This window comes from Peromyscus maniculatus, chromosome 5 (genome assembly GCF_049852395.1).
Source record: "Peromyscus maniculatus bairdii isolate BWxNUB_F1_BW_parent chromosome 5, HU_Pman_BW_mat_3.1, whole genome shotgun sequence".
In the NCBI taxonomy this organism is placed as follows: Eukaryota; Metazoa; Chordata; class Mammalia; order Rodentia; family Cricetidae; genus Peromyscus; species Peromyscus maniculatus.
Genome location: NC_134856.1, coordinates 48,304,241 through 48,328,412, shown reverse-complemented (window position 1 = coordinate 48,328,412; position 24,172 = coordinate 48,304,241). Strand labels below are relative to the sequence as shown.

At 43.2% G+C, this 24,172-nt stretch overlaps 1 protein-coding gene across 1 annotated transcript in view; it reads right to left on the bottom strand.

Annotated features, from left to right (window-relative positions):
• The window catches only part of Wwox (WW domain containing oxidoreductase), a 943,002-nt gene that overhangs the window by 307,583 nt on the left and 611,247 nt on the right, over window positions 1–24,172 (bottom strand). The gene's annotated exons all lie outside the window — the stretch shown is intronic.

The window sequence follows — 24,172 nt, the reverse complement described above, 5'->3', positions numbered from 1 at the left end:
TAAACATTCATAAGCCTGTGGGAAAACACTGTAAGCCAAGATGACTGGCAGCCTGGATATTTGGGTAAGTAGGCACAAACTGGAAGCTCTTCTACCTTGGGAGTCTTTACTCCTAGCAGGTATCCGAGAGAAATCAGTGTTCCCCCAGAAGGCGGAAGAGCCTGTGCCCCATCTACCCATAGCATTTGTAAGACTCCAGTAAGATAGCTAATGGTTAGGTAAAATGTCTATGTAGCTTTAATTATCTACACTAGTGTATAGATAATTCAAGTATAATTACATATTAGTGCATGGACAATTATGTCCTGAACTAATGTCATCTGTACCAAAGGCAAATAAATAAACATTTTCACATGGGTTACCTCCAACTGAGGGCTTGTGGGTCACGTGTTATTTTCTTCCTTTAAATAACTTAGCTTTAGGGCCAGAAAGATGACTCAGCTGGTAAAGGCAAATACAGCCAAGTCAGATGAACTGAGCTCAATCCCTGGGACCTATTTGGTGGAAGGAGGTAACCAACTCTTATAAGTGGTCCTCTGACCTCCACACTAGTGCTATGATGTGTGCATTCCGATAGATAGATAGATAGTTGATAGATAGATAGATAGATAGATAGATAGATAGGCAGACAGGCAGGTAGGCAGATGCTAAATGGTTCAATAGTTGCTTGCCACCTGGCCTGACAAGCTGAGTCTGATCACCAACCCACATAGTAGAAGGAGAGACCCAGCCATCTCTGACCTCCACACACATGCCATGGTACATTTGCACCTACAAACAGAGACACATATATAAAACAAGTATTTCTTAGATGCCGTATTTTCCTGACTTTTTACAAACCACACATGTGACCACATGCTTCAGTGTCCAAGTCCATGTTTCTTGAGGTCACTAAGCATGCTAGAGAGCCAGGAGAGAAGTGGGCTCCATAAGCTACAGTTTCTGACTCCATCCACACAGATGCCTGCTTGCTGCTGTTTGAAGCTGCGGTGAGTGAACTTCAGGTGTGCATAATATGCCAATCTGAGCTCACAGTTGGGACAGCATGAAGTCAGAGCTTCCGGGTAAAGCACCAACATTAGAGCCTCTTGACTTTAACATTTCTGCAGTCAGTGGCTAGGGGACAGACGTGAACCCTTAGTCCAGAGAAAGACTTCACTCCCTCATCTGGATGGACCTCTGAATGCAGTCCTTAACTGACCTGCCTAGTTGAAGAAAACCACACAGGGCAATGAGGCAGATATGGTCTTATCCCAAGACAAGAGACAGCCCACTCCCACTTCCCTGGAGGGCTCCTGACTGGGACTACTCACCAATGCCCTTGATCTGCACAACCAGCCATTTACTTGGGAAAATAATAGGTACATGGAAGCCAGGGCAACAGAAACATCTCCACGTGCAGATCAGTCACAAAGGGATGCACGGGTGGCCTGGTGGCCCTGAACACTTAAGTGATTTTGTTCCCTCTTCCAATTTCCTGTGGTACATTAACTTTTATTGATAGCTCATAGCTTCAACAACTGGTCTTGATTTTACTAACCTGAAGGGCAGAGGAATGAGAGGCACCCACACAGCCAAGGTGCTAGAGAAACACAGCGTCTTGTCAGCCCCTGCCTTTTCTCCCCTGCTACAGCTTCTCTTTAATGAGGAAGGCACAATAATTGCAAGTTAATCATGTCTCTGGCCCCCAAAGGGAGGAAGGGAGGGAGGAACAGCCTTTTGGAATCTGACTGCAGTTGCCTGCAGGAGGCCCTAAAAGGAGCAGTGAGGCATTTGTGGAATTGCAAGCTCTGATTTATGTCATGGCTGGGGAGAGTGGCAGCAGGATTGTGGGTATTTCCCTAACACAAGTATTAAACAAAAATTAAGTCAGGAGATAAATGAGAAATCTATGTAATGGAAGACAGTAAGATCAATTTTTGCTTTGCGGGGAGAACTGAATACTTCTAGCTAGAATGAGCTTGTGCATGTATGTCTATGCATGTCGTATTCGTCTATGAGAATGTATGTGTGTGGGTGCAGATGTGTGCAGGTGCACGTGGTGTTTGTGTGTGTGTGTGTGTGTGTGTGTGTGTGTGGTGTAAGCATGTAGAGACCAGAGGACAAATTTGGGTGTTTATTCCTCAGGTACTGTCTACCTTTTTTATGATGATTTATTATTTTTCAGATAGGATGTTCCATTGCCTGAAACTCACCCAGCACTGTGGGCTGGCTGGCCAGTGAGCCTCAGGGATTCACCTGGCTCCACTTTTGCAATGCTGTGATCACACTGATGCACCACATCTGTTTTTTCCCCATGTTTTCTGAGGACCAAACTCAGGGCCCTGTGCTTTCAAGGCAAGTGTGTTATCTACTCCCCTGGCTCTAGAATTTGTATTTGGAGAAGTCCCCTATGTTTTTCATTCATTGATTCTATGAATGGTAAACACTGCCTTTTGTCCTTTGTAGGATGTTTTCACATTTGAGCTTCTTAACAAACCATTGCTTTAAAGGGGAAAACTCGTGGTATGATTTGCTGAGCACGTTTAATGGGCAAGGCTCAGTTCTTCTCCCTTGCTCCAGTTTCCTTTCTGTTGCTATGATAAAATACCCTGGCAAATGATGACTTAGAGGATAAAGGGATTTGTTTCAGCTTCCTGTTCTGGGTTACAGTTCATCCAAGCTGGGAAGTTACAGGCAGGAGTTTGAAGCAGCTGGTTACACCCACAGAGTAGAGAGAGAACGCATATATGCTCGCATGTTTGTGCTCAGCCTTATTCTCCACTCTTAAAGAGTTCAGGACCTTTGGCCTAGGGAATGGTGTTGCCCTCAGTGGGCTGGGTCTTCCCACATCAGCTAACTCAATGAAGACAGTCTTCCAACAATATGCCCATAGACCAACCCAAAGTAGAGACTCCCTCATTGAGACTTTCTGGCATGGTGATTCTTAGGTTATCTCAAGCTGACAATTAAAGGTAACAAACATCATGCTTAATCCATCATCCCTTGATTTATGTTCACAACTCTTTTGGGAAATAGAGAATTGTCTTGCCACTGTGTGGCAGAGGGAATTGAGGAATGGGAAGCATTTATAAATTGCCTGAGTTTCACTGGGGTAGAAATGGGGGACATCTAGGATGTGTTCCATAGTCACCTGGGCTGAGAGAATACAAAGACCTAGCCATGGTGTTGGTTCCTATTTTCTCTTTACTCCAAGCTCTTTTAAAAATAGCCATTTAGTAAGGGTATTGTGAGCTATTTTATATCAGTTTTGGGGATGGCAAGGAATAAAATTTAGAAAAAGAAAAACAGAACTAGAAAAAGACTGACAGCCAAGAGAATACCTATTTTGTCCTAAACTTCATCCCCAAATGTCTGTTCATCATCAACATATACATAATAAATATCCCCAGCAAGTTTAAGGTTTAAAGTGCTTGGGCCAGCAAGATGACTCTGAAGGTAAAGGTGCTTGTCACTAAGCCTAATGAACCGAGTTCATGCCTTAGAATCCAAATGATGAAAGTAGAGAATCTATTTCCCAAAGCTGTCCTCTGACTTCCATAGGCATATTTAGGCACATACTCACCCACCTATCCATCACCTCCACACACCAAAACAACTCCCCAAAGCTGTCTTCTGATTTCCACAGACATGCTTAGGCATGTACTCACCCACTTACCACACACACACACACACACACACACACACACACACACACACACCAAAACAACTCTCCAAAGCTGTCCTCTGACTTCCACAGACATGCTCGGGCATGTACTCACCCACCGACCCACCACCCACACACACCAAAACAACAATAACCAAAACCCAAGACATACTTAAAATTTTAGGGTGCTATGAGCTGGGCACATAGCTCACTAGGGAAAGCTCTCGATAAGCAAGGCTGAGCACCTGAATCTGATTGCCAGCACCCAAGTCAGAAAGCTGAGGAGGACGTACCTATAATTCCAGTGTAGGGGAGGCAGAGACAAAGAGTCCTTGGCCAGCCAGTCTCATCAAGGTCAGTGAGAGACCCTGCCTTAAAAAAGTTAAGTGGAGAGTGATTGAGGAAGATACACAGCATCAACCTCTGGCCTCCATTTGCTTGTGCACATGAAGGAACACACACACACACACACACACACACACACACACACACACACACACAGTCCTTAGAGTACTTTTTGATTATTCTAACTTAGTTTTACCAAATGGAGTTTGAAATAGACATCCATCCAGAAGGCTTTATTTTTAATTAACCCAAGGCTGGGGATTTTCCAGTGGGACAAAGGACCCTGTGCTCATGGAACTCTCAGAGTCATATGGGAACTCAATAATCAGGACAGAATTCTACATTCTGTAGGTGGTGCCCAGCCTCATTTGAAAAAGCCAAGCCCTCCAAGTCACAATGTTCCTTCAGACAACACAATGTCTAAGATCTACACAGATGTCACAAAATCAACTTCACACCACCAGAAAGGAGAGGATAGGACAGGTATTGTGGGACAAGATGGCAGAGTGTTGCTGAATCTGACCCTTCAAAGTCAAGAGCAAATGTATTGGAGAAATTATTTTGGCCACTCCACGTAGTTAAAAGGATATTTATTAAATGGCGTAACTCACAAATTAAGTATTGGGTAGGTCGCAGGGTCTGGGGAAGGTGTAATGCAGTCTAGCGGTGTTCTCCGGAGCTCTGCACAGTCAATCTGCACCGGTCAGCGTTCCGGCACCGAGAGAGCGCCCAGAGCGAGCGCTGGCCCATCCAGCTCTCCGGTCCCCAGGCGCCTCCCCTCGCCCCGCCTCGTAGGCGTGACAGTTGCCAGAGTCTCAATGGGGGTTGGAACTTCCAGAACCAAGCTGGGATGGCTACCCACTACACAAATGGGTTACTGTCCTAAAATCCTGAGAACTAGGATCAAACTCACATAAAAGAAAAAAAAATCTGAAGTTTGGTATGGTAGCATATGTGTCATCCCAATACTTGGGAGGCTAAGGCAGGAGAATTATGAGTCAGAAAGCAGCCTGGGATACATAGCAAGACTCTGTCTCAAAACAAAAGAGAAAACATTCGGTCCAGTGAAAAGGATCTACTTCATACCACATTCAACTATCAATGTTCACACTTAAAAAGAGGGTACCTTGATAAGTGAAGCATATAATTTCTGTATGGCTCGTCAATTGCACTTGAGGGATTTGTGCATGTGTGCACACCCACATATCTGCACACTGAATCTCTAATATCTATCTGTTTGTCTGTCTACCTATCACTTACTTTTGACCCAAACAATTGAAAAATCAATATTCAAACAAAAAATTGCACTTGTTCACAACCGTTCTTTCACAACAACCCAAGAGTGAGAACAACACAAATATTCACCAACAGATGAACAAAGAACCAAGATGTGGCATAGCTATACACAGAGCTATTCAACCCTACTGCGGTGTGGTGTACTGATACTTCCAGATCACCACGCTGAGTGACAGGAAACAGTCACAAAGGATCTCATTCACCATGCAACTCACCAAGTCCATGAAGAGTGGAACAACAAAGAACTGATACGACCACCATTAACTTATTCATTGGTTCAACATGTCTGACAAGTGTTTGCTGTGTGGGGGTCCCAGAGATGGACTCCAGGTACACTGAATAGATGGGGCCATCTTAGCTCCTACTTGAATAGAGATCCCAACTTACAGAGTGAATCTTGGATTCACTTCACAAAGAGTAGCCACAAAGGTAAAAGGTTATGAGAAGCATAGTGGCTTCAAGGAGCCAGACTAAAACAACAAGAACAAATGGCCCTTAGAGACCAGCCAGTGAAAGGTAAAAACTATCTTCCTAGAAAAGGACAAATGGATGATAATGCTCCTCCATATTACCTCAAATGATGCTAGGAGATCCAGGGGTCCTTTCTTAATGTCCAGGATTCAGAGTTGAGAACATTTGGCTTAGAGATTCCTGGGAACTAAAGAATGTGTGGAACCCACAGAAGAATGTTTGTTGATCCCACTGTCTTGCCTAAAGTTACATAAAATTCCATTAATTCTCTGTTTATTGTTATCTTCTCCATAACAATGTCAGATCTACAGGGTAGAGAATTCTTTCTCTTTTTGTTGCATCTTCCCCCCTTAGAACAACAAACATATGACAGTCTTCCCACCCCTATCCCCATATGCCATGGCACTCATTTTCTGTGAATGAATAGATCAAAGTTTAGCCAATTCATTGTTACCTTCATTAACTGACTACTACACATAAGGTCTTACAGAAGGCATTAAAATAGCACATGGGAGGTGCTCAGAACAGGGGTTAGCATCGAAAGAACAAAGTTTAGGAATTATTCAATTACTTATATTAAAAAAAGACCTTCATTCATTCATTTATCCATTCATTGGTTCACAAATATTTATTGAACACTTATTATGGTGGAACTGACACTAGTATATTCTCATATAAATAATAGCATAGTATAAAAAGTATTGATCAAAATCTCACCCCTAGCAAAGTTTACACTTGGGGATGTGAGGGTGAGGTAATGTTATAAGCCACTTCAGTTCCCACACTTTAACCAGAGTTTATGCATTTGTTAAGAATTACTGATCTGTGGCTTGAAATTCAATGTATTTTTTTCCCTTGGGAACCACCTAAAATTTTTACTCTTGAGACAAAAGGGAGTAATGGCTGGGAGGTGACAAGCCCAAAGTATATTACACACATGAATGAAAATATTATAATGCAACCCATTATTTTATATAATTCATAAACTTATAAAAATAAAATTTGAAACATGCTCTTGAAATTAAGAACTATGTGAGCAATTGGAGTGATATGCCACCATTTTCACGACATGTCATCAAATCTTGAAGTTCATTATAATTTCTCATTTAAGCAAGAGGAAAGTGTGATTTCTCAGAGACCCCTTGTGTGCAAGAGAAATCCTGTCTTTGCAAAGCAGAGAGAAGACTTCCTATGTTCCCTCACATGAAATGGTTCCCAGGATTTTCTTCCCTTGAAAACAATTTGTCAAAGGCTAGAGGTGAGGCTTGGCTGGGAAAATGCTTGCTTCACAACCTTGTGGACTGGAGTTCAGATCCCAGGACCCATGTAAAACCCTGGATGTAGTAGCCCCATGTGTACAGGTGCACCCACACACAGATGCACACACTCCCACGTGAACATATACAGAACACATACACACAGACACACTAGAGTTTTTGTTTTGTTTTATTTGGGGGGGGGGAGTGCTGGGGAGGCTGTGTAACAGCCTTGGCTGTCCTGGAACTAACCCTGTAGACCAGGCTGGCCTCAAACTCAAAGAGATCCACCTGCCTGCCTCTACCTCCCCAGTGCTAGGATTAAAGGTGTGCACCAGCTGTCTTTGAAACTAATCCAAGATGACTATTACTACCCTGTCTGCCTAGTGTCACTTCCTGAGACACAGCTGACCATGGCTTCTCTGAGTTTAATACTTTTCAAAGCCAACTGAAGCACAGAAGACCCTCTGTTTTAGGGGCCCTGAACCCAATGACGAGCTAGACTCACTAAGGTCGCCCCCCCCAAGAACCAAATCTATTGTGACAACGACAATCTAAAGTTTTACCAACAGCAACTGGCCCCCTGAAATGGGTGCTAATGATAAAAACCCAGCTTTCACACATTCCATTTTTAATTAATTTTTAATATTAAAAAAAAAAGCTTTTCTTTTTGCACCACAAGACCCACTTCTTCCTGGTGAGATTCCCAAAGGTATGCCTGCTCTTTTCTGGAAGGCACGACTCTACTAATTAATTAGAAATTGCACTTGGAGGGATCAGCAGGGGGTGAAGAATGGAATTCATTCCTGCCTTCTCCACTTCCCTTTCCAGGCAGCTTGCAGCTCGGCCAAGCAGGCGGTTTAGATTTGGAAAACAGACCGAAAGCTGCTGCCCTGCAAAGCTGGCTGGGTTGCCGTGCCTGAGCTTGGTGGTAGGAAGGGAAGGGGCCTGTCTGCCAAGGCCACTCTGTCCATTAATGGATGTGAACTTTAGACCCACCCCCATTTCCCTTCCTGTAGATTTTTTTTTTATTTCAAAAATATTCTACATAGATAGAAAGAAGTTCAAGCACAGCAGGGTTGCAGGAGGAACGACGCCTTCTCCGCCTTCTCCATTCCTGCCTCTCTTCACACTGTGGCATAGCTCCTGACCCTGGCAGCTTACAGGCACACTCTAGCACGGGATGTGCACGTGCAAATGAGAAAATTCCTGCACAGGTGTGTTTTCTCAGTTTAAAGGGGAAAAAAAGGTCATAATAATGGATTAGTGTCTACAACTTGTTTCCCCCCTCCAGCCTTTATAATTATATTCCATAAAGTGGACACACAGATCTAATGTTACCTTCCTCCTTCCCTCCCTTCCTCCCCTCCTTCCCTCCTTCCCCCCTCCTTTTTTCCCTTCTCCTCTCTTCTTCCTCTTCTCTGCCTCTCTATCTCTGTGTTTCTGTGTCTCTCTGTCTCTCTCTGCATTACCTAACACTTTTGAAAAACTTAGGTGAAAACTATCCTGTTTTCAGAACCTTTAGATTTCATACTTTCCAAATGACTAGGTAAGTGGATGTGGATGTGGATGTGTGATTATAAACTAGTGCTGGGCCTGTGGGCACTGCTCAGTGGCAGAGTGCTTGCCCAGCAGATGCACACCTGGGTTCAATCCCAGAAACCAAAACCAAACACACAAAGAAAGTGCTAAACAAACACAGAGTCTTCTAAATTGGGTGATTTTGCTTCTTAAGTATTTCTGTATTTTCTAGTTCAAAATGGAAGTACTTGGTCAAAAACCACATTTAAATAAGTCTGAAACTTATCACTTGTTTTCCACCATGACCAAAAAGAATAAATACATGCCTCTATGGCTATGCTCTTTATCCTGTGAAGGAAATTTTTAAAAAGGACAGTCTAGTTATGAGCACGAGTGAAAGTTTTACTGCAGTTTAATGACTAGGGGTGAAGGCCTGTGGCACAACACTGTAGGGATTCTCTCTGCTCGGGCATTTTGTAGGGAAATGGAATGATAAAACTGTTCAAGTTTAGGCTAAGAACTCTGGCTGAAACGTGCTAGCCTCCTGACGGACAGTTGGCTGGGGAGACAGTGACGGACTTCCATAACAAATCTTAATCCCATTAAGATTTATCAGAAAATTGCTTAAGAAATTTATCAGGAGGAAGGCTGCAAATTAAACCCAAAAAGGGTAAATTCCAGACTAAAGCAGGGCACTTCTTGTTTTGTGCTTTTTCATAGCATTAATGCTCACCCGTGTGAGTGGTCATAGGTCTTTGTAACTTTTGCTGGTGTCACGGTGGAAACTGGCATCTCATTTTTCAATTTCTAAAGCCATAATTTTTTTTAATGCTTACGATTTTTTTCATGTGTTTCTATTGTTTTTCCGTTAATTTATTTGTCATTTTCTTTGGCTATTGTTTCTGTTGGGGGAGGGGTTCCTACTTTTTCTCATTTGTAAAAACTGTATATTTGGAGCAAATTATTTAATGTGTGTGTTGTATATGTACTTAGTGTGTATGTTGTATATGTATTTGAGTGCGCGCACACACACACACACACACACACACACACATCCTATTCAATTTCCTAACATGCTAAACTTGAAAAAAAAAAACATTACATGCCAACTTACCACAGTATCTGAAAGAGCTGACCTTACTTCTATTTTACCATCTAATTACTGTAATTTCTTAGCTACTTTTCTCATCCCTGTGACTGAACACCTCACAACAAGCAGTTGAAGGGAGGAAGGGGGAGTGTGGCCCAGTTTGAGGGCACAGCGCACTGAGGTAGAGAAGGCAGGCGTGGCGGCAGGACTGTAAGGCGGCTGTCCCACAGCACCCACAGCCAGGCAGTAACAGTGCCGAACGCTGGTGTTCGGAGCTCTCTCTCCTTTTTATTCAATCTAGGGCCCACTCATGGAAGGCTGACACCCACATTTAGGGTGGGTCTTTCCCCTTAATTAATGCAACCTAGATATAACCTCAGGGTTGCTTCCATGGTGGGTCTAGAGCTTGTCAAATGGAGACTATAAACCATCCCATTTACACTTGGAGCCTTTTCTAGCCTCTCTCCTACAAACTGAACCAAGGGCCTGTGGTCAGGTCCTTCACAGTTCGGCCTGAGCAGAGGAAACACCTTGACGGTGAGTGCTGAATGGACGGTCATGCTCCAGACACACGGGAAGAGGGAGCAGAGGCAGGAGAGGAGTAGTGGCTTTCCCCTCCTCCCACCAACACACAAGAGTTCACTTAACCTTGACAATGACTGAGAGTGGTCTCCATAGACTTGTCATGGGGAGGACTGGACACTTCACAGTCTAGACTGGGACTCTGACAGGTGGAGCTCATGTGGAAAGTGTAGTGTTAACATAAACATCACACACACACACACACACACACACACACACACACACACACTTGCTTGGGGGCTGGATTTTATTGTCTGGCAGATTTACAAATTGGAATCGATCTTCCATCAACCAGTTTCACTAAAGTTTCTATGAAGGGAACCAGCAAGAGCCGGGTGCCTTTCAGATCACCTGGGATTAAACTCACCGCACTTGTCTTCAAACAAAAGTGTTTTTTTTCCCCTGCCCGCAACATATAATTTTAGTCAGCTAACACTAAATTAGACACCCACTCAGATTTATTATGATAAGAACATTCAGTAAGCTAATTTCAAGATGATGACTCCTATAAATTCTTATAATTTATTATTTAGTACTTTGGTTTTTAATCATTAAGTACGTGAAGACTTTGTAGGTCAAACCTGTATTAATGAAGACAGTAATCTATTTTTCAAACTCTGCTTCTCATCCACCTTTCAAATTGTAAATTAACAGAAATAGATTTAAACACACTTGTAAGAACAAAGGCAGTAATTGGGGGAGTAGGGGCCCACCACCCCCAATTGTCTAATCTTTCTAGATAGACTGTCAATCACAACCCTGATTTATTTACCGTGTGCCTCACTCCTTTCTTAATGAAATAATGAAGTATGAATTTGAGATGCTGTTGGTTCAGTGAGGAAATAAAACCCGTAGCACACATTCAAAGTTTAATTTTAACAAAAGCGGCTCAAAAATAAACTGATACAGACCTCAGGAGGTGCCAGTCTTAACTCAACATCGCCATTTCTGCTTTATGATTTGAGAGATCCACAGCCCAGAAGTAAAATATTAACTAAACAAATGTCTTAAAATCTATTAATATCATCTAAATGATAGCCTTCTTGGTTCATTAGAACACATTTCATGATCATTTCAATATTTGGTGTTAAGACATACAGGTTTTATTTTGTGGGACAAAGGGATGCTATTTGATTGACTGCACAGATAAAAAATACTGTTTGCTGAGCAGCAACATCTCATTTTCTCTAAAATAAACCAATTTTCCTTATGATGCCTCTAAGCTCATCACAAGCAATTTGAAAAAGAAGAGTAGGAAGAACAATGTTCATTGTGATGGTTTTATTTAGAAAAAAATCAACAGATTAAGTAGCTATTAAAGTCATGGATTGCTTAGAAAAATCTAGTATGAAATCTAATGAAATGGAAGTAAAGGTTATCCTCCCTTCCCCCCATACCGCCCCCAAGCTGCCCTACAACTCCCTATGCAGCTGAGGATGATCTTGAACTTGTGAATCTGTTTCCACTTCCTGAGATTACAGGCTCCTCGCAGCATACCTGGTTTGTGTGGTGCTGGAGGATGAGGCAGGGCTTCAGTACACTGCACTATGTTCCCAGTGCCCAGCCCTCCTTTCAGGAGGTTGGCATGCAGCCAAGGCTGACCTTGAACTCATGGCAATTCTCCTGCCTCAGCTCTCTGAGGGATGAGGATACAGGTGTGCACCACTGAACTTGTCTTGTTCTTTTTTCTCTTTAACACAACATTTTGGAAATTCTTTCAGAAATAAAAAGGAATATGTATGTTTCCATAATACTGAAATTTTTAAATTACATTAGTGTCTGACTTTTATATGATAGATGGTCTCCATCGTACCTGAAGACTTATTGCTGATGGATTCTCTATTGAATTATGATACCAAGGACAGCTTGTGGTATCTCTTGGCTCACTGAAAACCTCCCTGGAATGGAGGCACATTCTTAAAAGCTTAGCTTAGTTAACCGGGAGCCAACTACATCCCATCATGCTATGGAATATCTGTTAAATTGTTAAGTGTTTTTCTTCCCCTGTACCCATCAAAGGAAAAGTGAAATTTCTAACAATCTCAGATAAGAATCTTTGATGAGAAAAAAATATAAAAGGATTCTGCCTCCTGGTCAAGGGAATCCATGAAGAATGGACAGTGGCTGTCATGGTGAGTGTTTTTAACTGGACAGCACCTAGAATCCCGTGGAAGATAGGTCTCTGGGCTTACCTCTAGGGGGTTATCTAGAGTATGCTAATTGAGGTGGGAAGCCCCACCCACTCTGTGTGGCCTCTTTCCCTGGCTGGGATCCTGGACTGTTTTAGTGGAGGGAAGGAGCTAAGTAGCCTCCTGCTTTCCCTGTTCTGCTTTCTGAGGGCAGATGCAGGGTCATCAGCCAGCCTCCTTCTCCTGCCCCCCCCCCCCAGCCTTCCCTACCTGCCAATGTTTTCTCCACTCAGACACACTGTATTCTCCTGAATGTAAGCAAAAAATCAGTCCTTTGTAACCTAAATTGCTTTTGTCTGGGTATTTTGTCATATCAATAGGAAAAGTAACTAAGACATAACTAAGACACCAGCAGCCAGGATGAGCTTAACAAATGGAGTTAGCAAAAGTTTGCTCAAACTGGATTTCTGGATTTTAATTGCTGATAACTAAATAAATGTGAACATCACAATAAAGACTACAGATACCATTTACCATGTGTTTGTAACAGCTTCGGGACTTTAAATAAATCTTTCACTCCGACTGACTTCCTACACTAAATGGATTGGTTATTCTCATTTCACAGATGAGAAAGCCAAGGCACAACATTATTAATTACCTATGTTATATTCAGTTAGTTGATTCTTCATAGAGCCAAGATACAAATATAAGTTCATTAGATTTCTAGTGTCCTCTCTATATAAAGCAAGTAATCTTGTCACCATAAGGACTGGAAATATGGCTTAGTGCTTAAGAGTACTTAATGGCCTTGCAGATGACCTAGGATCTATTCCCAGGACCCACATGGGAACTCAAGATCCATCTGTAACTCCAGGTCTAAGAGATCTGACACCCTCTTCCGGCCTTTGAACGCACCAGGCATGTACATGGTGCACATACATTCATACATGCAAACATACACATAAAAATAAATTAACTAATTAAAAAATATTGCCTCTAAACACCTTTTTAAAAAAGTAATAGATGTAAGTGAGCAAGAAGATTTAATTTGTACAAGTTTCTATCCACAAATGTGTAAATATTAAAGTCAAGGGTTGGATGAAAGCATTTTGAGAGGCCAACACGCTCCCTCATTCTAATGAGCATCTGTGTTGCTGTTTGGAGACAGGGTCTTTTAACAGGGCCCCTGCTGTCCTGGAACTCACTCTGTAGACCAGGCTGGCCTCAACTTGACTGAAGTCTGCCTGCCTCTGCCTCCAAGGTGTATGCTACTATGCCTGGCTCATTCTAATTGTTAATATCTTGGCTTATTGATGTTGCGGGCAGTGTAGACAGTCAACTTTAGGGTTGGTAACACATTGCTCCAGAACTTAGCACTTCAAAAGAGTGACAAAAGTTGACTATCTCACCATTTGAGTGGGCGAGGGATTGAGGAACAACTTAGACGGCAGTTGGCTTGGGTCTCTCTTAAGTCAAAATGTTTCAGCTGTGGTCATTCACAAGCCTAACCAGGGCTGGAAGACATATGTCCAAGATGGCTCATTAACACAGGAAGTGTCTTGGTTACTTATTTGACTATGGTGACAAAAATATTTGACAAAAGCAAGGGTCAGCTAGGAAAAGGAAAGGAAGAGGGTTTTGTTTTGTTTTGTTTTTGTTTTTGTTTTCCCCTCACAGGTCAAGTTCATCATGTTGAGGAAGTCATGGTGGCAGTAGTGTATCGTGTAGGCAGTTGATTGCATCATGTTCTCAGACAGGAGGCAAGGAGAGATGAATGCTGGTGCCCAGCTTTCTCTGCTTTGTATTTAATTTGCAAGCCCCATTTCACAGAATGATGCCACCCACGTTTAGGGAGGGTCCTCCCACCTCATTTAACCTAATCCAGAAATTCCCAAGCCCAGAGGTTGGCCACTTAAGTAATTCCAGATTGTATCAAATTGACAGTCATTGTCAATATCAGTGGCCAAGCTGCTCTGGCTGTTGGCTAGAGGTCTCTGTCTTGATACATGAACTTCAATTCTGTACTGCTTGAAGGTCCTCACAATGTGGTATACAATTCTCCTCAAAACCAGAAATCCAGGAGAAAGGAAGGCAGCATCTGAAGGTCTTGTCATCCGACCTCAGATGTCACATCTGCTATTCCCTTTTCAGTTACCAAGGTCTTGTCAGTTCAGAGTAAAAGGAGACCACCCTACTGCATGAAACCCACTAGGTGAGGGTCACAGAGGGCACCTCCCTCAGTGGCTGGTGACTGTGAGGTCTCTTCTCCCCTTCTCTAGACAGCTCCAGGCTTCTAAGTATTTAGGGGTACATCTTGACATTTCAGTGGTGAAATGAAGTCAAACCGGGTAATATGGGAGAAGGAAGAGTTATCCTGAGGTGACCTATGTCTTGTTCTTACCCTTCCTCATGTGTGTGGGAAGAAGGAGGGTCAAGTGGGGGAGCTGGGCGCTCGTTGATGAGTTACCATACGGAAGTGCTCTTCAGGCTACAGAGCAGATCCTAAAGCAGAGTCGAGAGTGCTGTCATCCCCGCCCCCCGCCCCCCGCCAGAAGCCAAGCACATTATAACACAGTAGCCACCCACCCGTCATTGACAAGAGGATACTGATTTTGTGAGGTACTCTGGCAAACCCCATTACCAAGTAGAAACAAAATCATGGGCAGCTGAAAAAAACGGCAAACACCCATCTGTGAAGATAAAAACTGTGCTAAACAAATGCATTGGGTCATTAAGGAAATAGGGACTCAGAAGAGGTAAGAAATGTAGGGGTGTTCTTTGTCTAACTCCCATCTATTTTGGGAAACCCTTCTATGAGATTGAGAACTGGTGGTTCAACCTCATCATCACCTTATTGGTGGGAGTTGAGCAGGCTGATCTAGGCTTCACTTTCTGCTTCGGGGTCAGCCTTAGGCAAATCTGTTAATTAGGCTAAATTTGGCCTGCGAAGACACTCTCCTGCTTCCCTCTTCTGCAGGGCACCCTCCTTCCTCCCTATACCAGGCCAGGCTCACTACACCCTTAGGCAACACCAGATAAAGGTCTTCCCAATCCCCAGTGTTTATATGCCCCAAATCTATAGAACTCTGCTTCTGCCTTGGCAAGGGCTGAAGAATACAGGCAGCCTCATCCCTACCTGGGCTTTTCCTGAAGGCACTGGTCCAGTCAAATGACCCATTCCAACAGTCAATATGCACACTCATCTGGTCAGATGAACAGGGATGGTAGTTGGGGGCTCTCAGTACTTGGTGTTTTTCTCAGAAATGACATCAACAGCGAAAAGCTAAATTACTGAGAGTTCGATTTGTAAAGTTATGAGTTCCTTGTTCCATGTGTTCGTTCTGCATTTGTTAGCATGTGGAACGTACTAAAGCTCTCCAAAATTCAGTGGGTAACAACAGCCACCTTCCTCTCTTCCCTGAGTCCAGTTCGTTTGTGACTGTGCAAGAGCAGGGCTCCTTCTCTAGTGCAGGCTGTCTTGCTTGGTCTCTACAGTTAGCTTAGCTGATCATTCCATGATTCGAGAACAACCTTCTTATATACGGGGGATCAGCAAGCTACCAGTTCAGATAACAAGGCTCCTTTCACATGGCCCATCACCTTCTAGCAGGCCAGACCAGACATGATCTTACAGTGGTCCCAGGTGGTAAGCTGAAAAAAATAAAATAAAATAAAATAAAAAAAATAAAAAAAAAGAGGTCCAGGACCTAGCCACTTTCTGGCAACATTGACTTGGTGACAGTTCCAACTGGCCAATGCAAGCCACGTGGTCAGCCTGCTGTACATGGCAAGGGAACGGGCTCATCTTCTCACTGTGGGAGGGGTGCAAGTGAGTGCGCAGACCTGGGTTGCTTCTTTCCCATTTTGTAACACATTGTCATTTTCACTTTTTTTCTGGGGGGGGGAGGGTTTCGAGACAGGTTTTTTTCTGTGTAGTTTTGGAGCCTGTCCTGGATCTCGCTCTGTAGACCAGGCTGGCCTCGAACTCACAGAGATCTACCTGGCTCTGCCTCCCGAGTACTAGGATTAAAGACATGTGCCACCATCGCCCGCAGAGTGTCATTTTTAGTTTGCCATGTATCTCCCAAGCCTTGTATTATTAGTTCCCTTGTGCCCCCCCCCCCCCGTGTGTGTGTGTGTGTGTGTGTGTGTGTGTGTGTGTGTGTGTGTGTGTGTGTTAATGCATCTGTCTGTGTGAATGCACATAAATGTGCATGGGGAGACCAGAGTGTCATCCCTCCATGTTTTTTTGAGACAGAGTCTCTCACTAGTGCTCACCCATGTGGTGAGGTTGACTGGTCAGTGAGTCCCAGAGGACTGCCTGTCTCCACCACCCCAGCACTGGGATTATAATGCCCTCATATTTGATGTGGGTCTGGGGAATGAACTCGGGGCCTCATGCTAGCAGGACAAGCACTTTACTGACTGAGGTATCTCCCCAGCTCCCAGGATTATCTCGTTCTGAAGTCGAGTCTTCCCTACTCTGTCATACCTCCCCATCTATACAACATAGACTGCTACCTCCGAATTGGTTTGCGCTACCCTAGAATACGCATTCCCCAAGAATTACTTTAGAGGGCAAACCGGTAGCACAATTAGCCACAAACCCATTTGCCTGACACAGGGAAAATGAGGCGCGGGCTCATTAGGATGCGAGTGCAGCATCTAGCTCAGCTCATGTCTTCACCGTCCAGATAGGCCAGTTTATCATCGTGCGTCTCTCCATTCCACACAACCCAGTTAAATTAGTACAGGATTGCACATCTCAACCTTCAACCGTTTTGTCACTTAAAATGAGTGTCTGGAAGGGCTTCCTTCCGGGAATATTAGTTACCTTGTCCATTACTTACTTAATCATAGCTTGGAGTTATTTTTTGCCTTGTGGAGGCTGACTATAAATTATAGGCTATGGTGCAGTAAAGCCACACTTAGCAAATTATATGGCATGGGAAAACCCTTGCTTTAGGGGACAAATTATATATTTCTTTAAAAATATGTTTTATAAAATATTAGATGAGGCCAATAAAACAAAATCCAGGAGCATATTTTGTGGCCTTCCAGACATATCTGACAATTGAGTCAAATAGAGTCCCTATCTGTGATGGGGGAGGAAACGGAAGAATCCTGTTTGAATTCTTGTCACTCTTTGAAGTTCTACATGGAGAAGATATGAGAAGGAGCTGGACACCTTGTTGGTCTATGCCCATGACTGGGCAGATAACTGAATCATACTACCTTATATTCGATTTGGAAACTAACAGTAGACTAACAAGGCACGATTCTCCAAGAGTTATCAAGAATCCTATTGTCATTTGAAAGAGAAGTCCCTGGAAGTACCTTAAGCATGTGATTTTTTTTTTTTTTTTAAAGAAACAAGAGAGTGCATGCATGAAGGGTGATTCACTAGAAAGAGATCCTTTACGGATGAAAGTTTTCCATTTGTCTGTAGCTCTGAAGCTGCATGTGTATTGGCTGGAGACAGGTTCTGGGCTGTCTGAGACGGTCAACTTCCAACTCAATAAGCCAATCTTTGTTGTCTTATTAGAGCTAGAGACCCTGAGGGTCACCCACCATTAGCTCCAGCCTTGCCAGCTCATGGCCTGTCCCTGCAACCAGCTTGAGGTCATCAGGTGAGTACTCATGGTAACACTGTTAATGATACCCTAACTAACCCGGGGTGGGGTGGAGAAGTTGAGGATGGAAGAGGTTGGAGATACCCATACAAAATTCACTCTGGGATTCGTGGATGAAATCTTGTAAGGTAACCAGTTGTCTGGTTCAAAAAGTCTGCCAAAGAATTTTTTTTTTTTTTGCTTTTCAAAAGAATGTATGTTTTAATTTGAGGATATTAATTGCATAGGAATTATTTGACTCTATGATTTATAACCCCACCAGAATCCTGCAGTCTTTCCCTCCATGAGTACCGGTGCCATTTTCCCTTTTGTATACCTATCATTTCCCATTGTTTATCTTCCCTGATTGATGTTCAGGCTCAGGATGTTTTCTATTATGAGATTCATAATTATCCCTGGTAATAGAGAAGGCTTCCCTATTATCTTCAGGGAGCCTGCCCAAATTATTCATTGTAGCCCACTGGTACCACACCGCAGGAAAATAAGAATTTATTTCCCATCCCAGGCATATGGTAGATAAAAGGATGTATTTATTTCTCCATGTTTCAAAAGGATTAGGCTTTGAAAAAATAAATATCACTTACACTGTCAGTAAGCAGAACTGTGGCTCAGAGTGTAGAGGGCTGCTCTTAGGCTAAGAATAGCAAATCTAAGCTCTGTTTTTTAAAAAGAGAGGAGGGTAAGGAGGCGGGGAATCAATTACAGCTTTACTTGGCTAAATAAATGAATGCTATATATTTCAGCCATTATATTGGTCTACAAGGCACCCAGCACCACCTTGGACCCCAACGTTAACTAATGCACTGGCTTATTTATAAAAATGTTACTGAATTCCAGCAGTCCTTGACCCCTGGCTATTCCAGGAGCACGTTGGATACATCATCTGGGTTTTGCCTAATTACACATAATTAGGAAATGTAATTATGCTTTTCAGTGTTGCTCTGCCATTAAGAACTGAGTGGACAGCTGAAACCCTGGGAAGGAGTCAGAGCTTCAGAGAAAACAAATGGAAACTCTAAGCCAACCTCTAAAAATAGGGAATGCACCAAAGGTTAGTAAATCAAACTTATAAAAACATAATAAAAAATTGCTCTTGGCTCTGGCTAAATATTTGATGCTGTGGCTAAGCTGCTGCCTTTGTATTGAGGACCTACTTAATGATGTGCCATTTGCATCCATGCTGAGGCAGGGACATGGAATGAATTATTTTTCCCCTCAATTACTTTGATTTGCTCGCTTTCCCACATATTTATGCTCTTTAAAAAAAAAAATTGCCTCATCCTTTACTCTGGATCCCCAGTCTAGCTGAGCAAGAGAGTCCCAATTATCCTGGCGAAGAATTACAACATTTCATTTGTGGGTTTGCTACATGCAAAGGCAGCCAGTGCCCAAAGCTTAGGCACATTTAACAGTTATCTCATCCCCTCCAGCTGGGTAGCCTCAGTCCATGGGGAAGAGCGGGTAGGTCTGTAAGTCAACAAAATGGTCACCATCATCTTGAATGTGTCCCAAACCTGGCCAAATACCTACTGTCAACCCAGCTCAAACCTGGGTGGCTTCTTACTACCAAAAGTCAGAATTTCATGAGTGGCTAGAGAATGTTCTAGAGAGGTTACAACACTTTACTTCTGGAGTGAGAAGTCCTTGTATGTTCTGGTCTTAGCTTCTATGTTTATTGAATTTTCCTCCTCTGTTATAGTAGCTGAGAGCAATAAAGTCGCACACTCCATTAGACGTGCTATTTATGGAAACATGACTCTGGTGCCAGAAAGAACAAAAAATAATACGAGGAGAAATGATTGCCAAAAGCGAGGTCTCAAACACGAGTGCAATGTTAGTAGCATTTACAATGCAACCATCTTGGTGACAAACTGCCTCTTGCCAATCCTGAGATAAGTGAGTGTGTGTGTGCACGCACATGTGTGTGTGTGTATGCACATTGGTGTGCACATGTTTGTATATGTGTACAGGTATGTGCACACAACTGTGTGTGCATGTGGGGGGTGCATTTCTGTGTGCACATGTGTGCATACACAAATGCATGTCGGTACATAAGCTTTTCTACATTAGGTTTTTCTTTTCTGTGTTTCTTTAAAAAGCCACCCCACCCTAACCCATGGGATTGGAGAGAGACTCAGCAGTTGAGAGTACGTCCCCGCTCTTCCAGAGGAACCAAGTTCAAATCCCAGTACCCATATTGGTCAGCTCACAACTGCCTATACTTCTAGCTCCAGGGGATCCAAAACTCCCTTTTGGCTTCCATGTGCACTCACACATGCATACATACACTTGAATTAAAAAAATCTTTAAAATATCAATTATAAAATATTTTAAAATTTCATAAATATATAATGCACTTTGATCACCCCCATTATCCTGTTACCTCCTTCCCCCTTCCAATGACCCTCTTATTCTTCTCAGCAAGTTCTTCTCCCCCATTCACACTTTTTTCTTTTTCTTTTCTTTTTGAGACCCACAGACTTTATTGAGAGTTGCTTGCATGAGCATGGGAATAGGCAGTGATTTATAACATAATTATTCTAAAAAGAGTGTCTTGGTGTCTTTATTGGGGACTTAGAATGAAATGCATGAATAACATAACCCATCCACACATATAACCAACCAAAAATTGATAGAATGTCTGAATTGTAAAATAAAGGGGGGAAAAAAGGAACTGAAATGTCACAGCCAACCAGCTATTTGGAAATCCAGAACAGAAACAAGCACCCTGCTTGGTAATATTTGCCACTTTCCATGGTGTAAATACTCTAATGTGGTCAAATTCAGACTACCAGCATATCTCTGAATACAGATTTAAGAAGAAATAGGAAACACCTCCTCTCCTCAGAGGTTAGGGGCAGCTGAACGGCACAAGTATTTACTTAATGGTTAGTACAGTAAGTCTCAGTACACACAAGTCACATCATGGCAATTCAACTGCTGTGATCTTCCCAAGATGACTCCTAAATCTTGGTATTTGGAACATAACACAGTACAACTTTTATCTAGAAGGCTCTTGCTTTCCTGGGAGACTTGGGGAGCACTGTGTCTCTGTGTCAAGAAAAGTGAATTCTGAGTTCAGAGCCTCACAAACAAGTATCAGACTGACATGCACACCCAGTGGCCCAGGGGTGTGTTTCAGTTGTGGGCAACTATGCTGTATTGAACTTCCTGTGCATCACAGGATAGACCCATAGACATCATCCACTAAATGTCCAGAGGCCCCTAAATGTATACATTTCCCAAATGCCTCTAGCCAGCAATACTGACTCTGTTATAGAGTGTCTGTAAAGGTTTTGACTTAAGAACGTGTTCTCTGGCATCACTTTGGGGTTCTGTGCATGAAACAGAATTCAAGACTTCTTGAACCAGAATCTGCATTTAACAAGATTCCATGGGCTGAGTGATCTGAAAGCCCATCATCGATGAGCAAGTACCAGGTAAGATGGAGAACATCAAGAGTGACCAGCAGGAATCTTCCTTAGTGTCCATACAAATGATACAAGAGAAACCACAGGCTCTGTTGAGTCTTTAATGGGCCTCTGGTAGCATGGTATCACACTGGGAGGACTGCCTTCATCCCTCCTCATTGTAACCATCCTACGTAGCCATAACGATTTCCATGTCCATCACTTACACAGTTACTGTATCTGTCACCCACAGTCCTTTTGAGTCCTTACTATATGTTACGCCTTGCACTGTCTTTTCCCAGATCAATGCATAACCTCCCTCCAAAATCAGAACATGAAACAAATGACATACAAAGTGTCTGGCTTTTGTTCAGTGCCTTGGAGTTAGGAGTGTGCACTGTCAGGGTCCGTGGTTTTAAGTATTTTGATTAAAAATCATTGAAGCAAGGGACTAAAGAGATTGTTCAGTGGGTAAAGTGCTTGCCAGGCTAGTGTGAGGACCCAAGTTTAGATCGCCAGAATCGACGCAAAGCTAGATTGTGTTGCATGAGTCTATAATTGACACTCCTATGGTGAGATGGGAGGCAGAGACAGAATACCTGGGAGCTCATGATCTGGCTCATCTGGCACATGAAGTAGCAGAAAAACAAGACCCTGTGTCAAACAAGGTGGAAGGTGAAGACTGATGCCCAACATGTCTTCTAACTTCCACATGCATGCCATGACACTTAATCTGTACATACATACACACACACACACACACACACACACACACACACACACACACACACACACACAATTATGAAAGAGCTGGGCATGGTGGCATGCACCTGTAATCATAATGCATGGGAAATGGAGACTACAATATTGGGAATGCAAGGCCAGCCTCAGCTACTTAATGAGTTTAAGGCCAGCCAGAGCTACACAAGCCCTTTCATCAAAAATATTCTATGAGAATGCAATGAAGGTGAAACTAGAAGGCACCGGGTGTTTTCATCTTATACTGATGGCTGCTTGGTTTTGGACACACCCTTGTATGTGTGAATCCTATTCATGTGTGTCAACTCATCTGAAACTTCACATGCTCTTTTGAAAGGTGAAGAGCGTAAGGCCTCAAAAGGGACCAGAAGAAAGGCAGTTTTATCTTACGAAGTGTTTATCTTAGTTTCTTTTCCTGTTGCTATGATAAACATAACTTAACAAAAGCAACTTAAGGGGACAGGGCTTATTCTGGCTCACAGTTCAAGGGTACAGCCTGTCATGGCAGGGAAGTCAAAGTCAGAGGGGCGAGACTTGAAGCAGCTGGCCACATGACATCCACAGTCAGGAACAGAGTGATGAATGGATGCTTCTGTTCAGCTCCCTCCCTCCCTTTATACAGGCCAGGATCCCAGCTGGGGAACAGTGCTACCCACAGTGGGTGATCTTCCCACCCTAATTATTGTCATCAAGACAGTCCTCAACAGGCTTGTCTGGAGACCCATCTCCCAGCTGATTCTGGGTTCTGTCAAGTTGACAGCTAACAGTGCTCTTCACATTGGTAATAACAAAAAAGGAAACGAAGAGTTGCTGCTCTTGTCTGTGTTTGTCAGCACTTGGGGCTGAGAGGTCCTTTTGAGGCCCCTGAGACACTTGGGAAAAGGATCACTGCAGAGCATCAAGAAGTGCCGGGAACAGGGTTTTCAATGTATTTCCCAACTCATTCTGCAGGCCCAGTTTACAATATAGGCCGAGTGCTTTCTTTGGTATGAATATCATTGGAGCATAAACTCCAAACCAGATCCGACTCCAGTATAAACTTAGTTTACTTCTTCCCCACTTCCCATGACTGCGAGAACCTGGAGAAATTAAAAATGAGAAAATAAACATGTCCTGACCATCTGGGCTGCAGTTCAATTAACAGCCATAAGCAATATTTATTGCAAAATCTTCACACCTATTAGCAAGAGGAGGGGAAAGTAAGGTCACGGCTTTGCACATAAAATACATCCATTCTTGGTTCTCAGTGATCACAAGGGCTCCTGGCCAGGGGGTCTCATTTCTCTCTTTCCATCTGAATCAAGGCCAAGGTGCCAAGCTTCAGCATGACCTTCTGACCTTCCTGAGAATGGTCAGAGCTTGGCCACTGCCCAGCATGCAGGTGGAACTACATTTTAAAGCCTCTGCATTTTGTAATGTGCCAACGAGGCAGAGGTGGGAGTGGACCTGGGTAAGAGAGGATATATGTTATACACCATTGGCATGTTCTTGGTGTTCAGCTTTTGGCTCCCTCAAATGTCCAATAATTCTTTGTGTTTTAATGAAGCTTTAGGTTTAGAAGTACCTATACATGCAAATTCACAGGCAGTTGTAAGAAATAATGCAGCGAGCCCACACATTCTTGACCCAGATGCCCTAAAGGTAAGGACATGAAACTCTAGTACAATGTCACAGTGGGGACCCTGGCAACGGTTGTCAAAATGCAGAGCATTTCTGGAGGGCCCAGGATTCCTCAGTTGCCCTCCATAGCCGCCTTGCCCTCCTCACACCACCCTCCTCTCAGCTGCTGGCCATTACTGACCTCCTCTCCATTTGTATAATTTTGACATTTCCAGAATGTTATGTAAATGAATCCTACAGTATATCACCCACGGGGATTGGCTTTTTCCACTAGCTTTAGTTTTTTTTCCCCCCTCCAAAAGAAGACAATTCCTCTCTCTGTGTCTGTCTCTCTGTCTCTCTCTCTGGGGGTGTGTATAAGTTTCACCATTCTAAGACTCAAATATGCCTGGACACAGAAAGGAAGGATAAGGC